This window comes from Micromys minutus, assembly GCF_963924665.1.
Source record: "Micromys minutus genome assembly, chromosome: 16".
Lineage (NCBI taxonomy): Eukaryota > Metazoa > Chordata > Mammalia > Rodentia > Muridae > Micromys > Micromys minutus.
The window spans coordinates 40,544,147-40,550,324 of NC_137985.1; positions in this window are offsets into that span (position 1 = coordinate 40,544,147).

Genomic DNA, 6,178 nt, shown 5'->3' on the forward strand with positions numbered 1-6,178 from the left:
TCCCAAGTTATCATCAGAAATAACACTGGCTATCTGTAATCTCCTTATGAAGTCTACATGAGGGTTAGGAAGGGGCAGTAACTGATGAGCTAACTCCGAGCATTTCCCTCCTCAGACGTCGGGCATCCTAGTTTGTGTAGTGCAGGAGTTGGTAGTAAGGTCTTTGCTACACCCACTATTGAAGAAGAGACTGGTACCAATGCTAGTGGCATGTACTTTCTCATACTATGGACCCAACGTTTTGTCTTTACTAGGTATCAGACATTGTACGTGCTGCAAGAGATGGAGATGCATACTGTGGGGGTCAGTCTCGGTTCTACACTGGATGGAGGGTTTGCCCTGCCTCGAGAGCTAGGTGAGCCCAGTACATATTTAGGTGCTGCTACTGAGAGAGGAAGAACTCAGGACAGCGGAGAGGGACAGAGATAGTAGAAGAGGGACAGATGGTATAGGGCCCACTGGCCACCTAACTTCAACACTTACGTCATGCCCAGCCCTCTGTCATCTGTCTTGCTCCTTCCTCCACCCTTAGACACTGGAACATGGAACAGATGCCACATAGTACATTTTAAACTTGAGGCTCATCCCATCTGCAAGTTTTGTTTCCTGTAAAACTTTTTCGTTGTGCTCACCACAGCCCCTGTGAACTGCCTGAACCCCCTTTTCTTTGGTTCTCCTGGAGCCCTTCTATCTACTGCACTTTACCCTGGAGCACTGGCTGTTAAACCTGAAAGCAGTTGACAGGGACTCGTACCCTGGCTTCCTTAGCTGTTTACTCCAGCTAACCTAATGGCATGGTTTCAGAGTGTTTAAACACTTTAAAAGAAAAAAAAAAAAAGACTGAGTTACAGGGGAGAACTTGTCACTGAAACACAGACTTCACCAGCATACCCAGAAAACATGGCTACCCAGTGCTTTCTGGAATGTGGTATTCAATTTAAGACAATGGCTTTCCAGAAGTGGGTCTGGACGGCAGGTTGGTAAAGGAGTGCCCCTACCTAGTTCAGTCTTCCCTTCTGTCCTCTGCTGTATGAAAATGGCTTTGAAATCCCACTAGCATTTTTCATTGGCAGGGAAACCTGGTTATACTTGATTACAAAGCTGTATGTTAAAAATGTGGATAACATCAAATATGTCACTTTGTTAGAAATTACATTTCATTACCATTCTATTTTTTTTATGATTTATTTTATTTGTATGAGTACACTGTTGCTATCCTCACACACACCAGAAGAGGGCATAGGATTCCATTACAGATGGTTGTGAACCACCATAGGTTGCTGGGATTTGAACTCAGAACCTCTGGAAGAGCAGCCAGTGTTCTTAGCTGCTGAGCCATTTCTCCAGCCCTAACATTCTAAAGTATAGTCTCTGTATCTCTTTTGTTTAAAAATAAGAGCCAGGCGGTGGTGGTGCATGCCTTTAATCCCAGGACCCCCAGAAGCAGAGGCAGCTACAACTCTGAGTTTGAGGCTAGCCTAGTCTACAGAGTGAGTTCCAGAACAGCAAGGGCTACACAGGGAGACCCTGTCTCCAAAAACAAACAAACACACACAGATTAGGACCTTTGCCTAACAATGTTTTGAGCCTGGGTCTCATCGTCCAAGCCTAGCTGGCCTGGAGCTCACAGACCCACTGGCCTCTGCCTTCACGAACCACCACGCCCGGCACCAACTACTTTGTAATCTGCTCTGTTGTAAGATCGACTTCAATTGCCTTGGACTGAAGTCACAGTACATCTTTCATCAAACTCTTAGAAAATTAGGGCACTCACTCATCTCAAGGACTATGTAATGGATTTTGGATCACATCTGCAGCTTCTGTTATTTAAGTCCTAGGAGATATAATTCATTTGGGTCTGGAATCATGAACTCATTTAAAACTCAGGTTTTCTTTTCCTATCTTTTCAAGGATCTTAGGCTTTGTCTTCCCTTTAACTGCATTTGTTCTGTCATTTCCAGGTTGGAGATAATTCTCTTTGATAGGGAGTGTGGAAGCGAAATAGTATCGGAATTGCCAATGTCTGTTATTTTTAAAATATCACATAAACTCTAGGCATAGCCTGGCTCTATTTCTTCTTTTTCCCACTGATCTTTAACACACACATGCCTTAATAGAAATAGTTTTTAAAGAAATAAGCTTGAGAATATTCTAGATTTTTGTCTTCCCAGCACTGTTTTGACATGCCCAGGCCACTCTTAACGGGTTTTGCATACTGATGGCCTTTTGTAGAAGTCACTGTTGGCTCCCATCTGCAGCCACACTACTGGTTTTATTATATTATGCTTTGTAAGGTCAGGTGTTTCCTTTTCTTTGGTCTTTTTAAAGTAGTCTTCCTATGTAGCCCAGGCTGGCCTCAGTCTGGTGGTTATGCTCCTGCCTCAGGCTCCCAAGTGATGGGGTATAGGCATATGCTACCACGTTCAGCTTTTTCAGGGTAGTTTAGATGGAATAGGCAGGTAATTAAGACAACTGATTTGTCATGTTTCTCTGTAAATCGGGCTGTGTTATATGACTTGGGTTTTACAGTTAGTGGGGGGGGGGGATAGTTATCATTTGGTTTTATTGTTATTTTAAGGAATAAGCATTTTGTTTTAAATAAGTAAAAAAATGCAAACCTATTATCAGGGTCATGTAAGACTGAGCAAGGTGGGTGATGAAAGGCAGACCCTGCAGCTGAAGGCACCCTCCTCTTGGCTCTGGTCTGGCAGGACAAATGAAGGAGAGTGATCTCTGAGCTTAATACTTCTGTCAGAGCCAAGGAGCAAGGTGCCGTAACTTCAGCATGGCAGACAGGACTCAGAGCAGAAGCATCCATGTGGTGAACAAAATTCCATAGAGGGGGAGACTGTGTCGGCTTTGGAACATTTACAAAAGGGACCAATGCATCAGAATTTGCAATGGACCCTGCACCTGCGTGCTAGAGAACCATGGGAGATCCAGATCTGCATGAGCAAAGACTGTGTTCCTATTTAGTCCTAAGAACATCCCTGCAGTTTTGTCTTACTGATGAGAGTCCAGAGCACAGAGAGGTGAAGTGCTGATGGAGGACTCGGAGAAGGCCATTAGATATCTCCCGACACAGGCGTGTTTGCTTCTGTTCTTTTCTAATAAAGTCTGCGTCACACGGAGGTCTCTCTACTTTTCTTGTCTCCAGATATGTTAGCTTAGTAGGCTTAATAATTAGATAGTAACAAAATGCCACAGGCTGGACGACTTAAAAGCAGGAAAGAAGAAAGCTGGGGTGATTGTGCCACATGCTTTTAATCTAGTGCTTTGGAGATGGGCAGGCATGTTCATGCAAGTTCCAGGCTAGCCAACCTGGGTGCCTGGATTGGGCAGGTCTAGTACTTTACTAATCTGTTCCCCAGCTATGAGGCCCTTTGCAACTTGTGGCTTCTCCAGGCCATGTGGTTCTGCTCCATCTTCCTTCCCCCTCCTCTTCTGTCTTCCCTTCCTCCACTCTCTAAGACCTCCAGCTTCTACTGACCACTCACGGGCTCTAGCTTTTATTTGACCATTTGAATGCCCGTAGTTCCAGAAACTACAAGTTCAAAGTTAAGATGTTCCCAAGATTGGCTCTCACCGAAGGCTCACAGACAGCCTTGTGCCTGTGTTCCCATGGTCTTCTTTCTCACTGTGTAGACTTGGCTGGCCTGGAACTTGGCATGAAGATGCCTGCCTCTGTCTCCCAAGCACTGGATTAAAACACACGCCACAGTCACCCCAGCTGTCCAAATGGCCTGTTGGCTTAGAGTCCTTTTTCATAACTTTCAATACTTCTGCAAAGATCTCATCTCCAAATAAGGTCCCACTTTAAGGGAGTGAGGACTTCTGGTATGCCAGGACAAATGTAATCATGGGACTTGGTGAGTATGACACCATAATCGGTGAGGGCACAGTTCCACTCCCAGCACCTCATAGATCTCCAGCGCATACAGCTGTGCATTAGACAACACTGCTCACACTTCACTTTCCTCCTGCCCCTCATGGTCTGTCCGTTCTATTTAATCTGTTAGCTAACAGCTGTGACTACCATCACCTTCAAAGCAGGCCTGCTCACTGGACTGAGCTCTAGGTCAATAAAGCATTCAGCGGACTCTGATTTAATTAACCGAGTTGCAGGGACAGCTGCTCCGTAACTGACTCATGGCCTGGCAGACAATAGGGGACAAGGCTAGCAGAACACACTCCAGACATCCCTGAAACAGCCCCGGCCCTGGGAACTCTACTTTCAAACTGAGCCCTCGCCCTCGGGACAGACTCCCAAAAGCTCCTGCAGACTCACTCTCCTGCCAAAACAGAAGCAAAGGCCTAGATTACAAGACAAGCCCTGCAGTTCCAGTCTCCTCTTCACACGTCAGTTTAGCTCTCTTACATTGTAGAAGGTCTCTAAAACTCCCGCTCTACAAAGCCCCCATGTTCTGTTCGTTGGGTTTTTCATTGCAACCAGTTCAAATGAGCATGACTTCCAACTGGTCACTTGTCCTCGATCGAACTTATACTCCCAGGAACATTAACTGTCTACGGGTCTTTCCCCTGCTGTGGCAGTCAGCCCTGGAGAAGACAGAGCTCTGGACTTGCACTCAGGACTTCACTTTTACATGTGTCTTTACTGCTCAGTGTGAACTTGGGCAAATCATTTAGTCTCTGAACTCTGAGAATGATCAGCAAACAGAGACAGAAAGTCTGGCTTGCTTCCTTCTCAGGATGGCTTGTTGGTGTGTGTGTGTGTGTGTGTGTGTGTGTGTGATTGTAGTGACAGATGGCGACCCCATGTGGTATTGCTCAGGTCACCTCCTTTTTGTTTTCTTTGAGACAGGGCCTCTCATTATCCCCGAACTTGACAAGTAGGCTTGTCTGGCCAGCCAATAAGCTTCAGGGATCCACTTGTCTGTCTGTATCTCTCTGGCTCTAGGATTCCAAGCATTTCCCATCTCACAAAGCTTTTTTTATTTATTTTGCTTTTTAAAATATGAATCCTAGGGATTGAACTTAAGTCAACAGATGGAGCTCTATCTCCGTCCTTTAGGATGGTTTTGAACACTCACTAAAGTTTAACGTCTCTACAAAGGCTAATGGAACAGAGAGGAGACTAGAATCTTCCCTGTGTTGCGTCACCCACATACACACAGACACACACACACACACAGACACACACACACAGACACATACTATATTATATTATATTGCACGATTGATAGAAACCAGTCTTGGAGAGTAAAGTAGAGACTCAGGCATCAGAGAAGGTTGCACACGTGCAGGGTGACTTATTTTTTCCTAGTCACAGAAGTTTCACACTCAAGTCATTCACTGGGCAGTGATGGGAAACTTTCAGCTGCATTTGCTGACCCAGAGCAGATGTTACGGAAGTTGCTTTTGATTAACCACATGATTAATATTTTTGTTGCTTCTTCGGGTCTGAATTAAAGTAGATGGAAAATGTTCCATGTGTCTGATACTGGTGGGGAAGGAACCTCCGTCTCCCTCTGTGGGGAAGGAACTGTTCTTACAGTCCATCTTCAGGTGAGTTTATTTTTTGCATTGTCTTCACATGGAAACCTGAGTGATTCTCAAAGCAAATGCCCCTCCACCCCGTTTCTTTCCTTTTTTTTTTCTTTCTAATTTTGAGGTTATAACACAATGATAGAATTTTTCCCTTCCCTTCTTCTACAAATGGCTTTTAAATAAACTGCTTTACAAAATGAGCAGGTGCAAGGAAGGCATTTTAATTTGTAGTACGTAAATTATAAATTTCATATTTTATCTCAGAGCCTAAGAACTAGTCCAGGGACAATGAATAGTTCTTTGTAGGCTTGGAACCTTTTCCTAGAATACAGAATACAGCTTAGGTCTTTTTATTGTTGTTGTTGTTTTTTTGGGAGGGGTTCTGGGTATTTGTGCTCTGACTGCTCCTGGTCCTGCGTAGGGTGAAGAGAGCTGTTCTTCTGACATTCTTTCTCTTGCTGCTGCTGCGGTGGCTGGCACAGGAGATGGAAGGGGCTAATTTTCCCCTCGACTGAAGACTGTGATGTGTCATTATGAAGCAAAGTGCCATGGATGAATATCTATATACAAACAGAAACCACTAATTCTGGATTTAGGCCATTGGAAGTGCAGTGTACGATGTGTCTAGAGTCGAACTGCACCTTGAAGCACCAGTTTTAAAAAAAAAAAT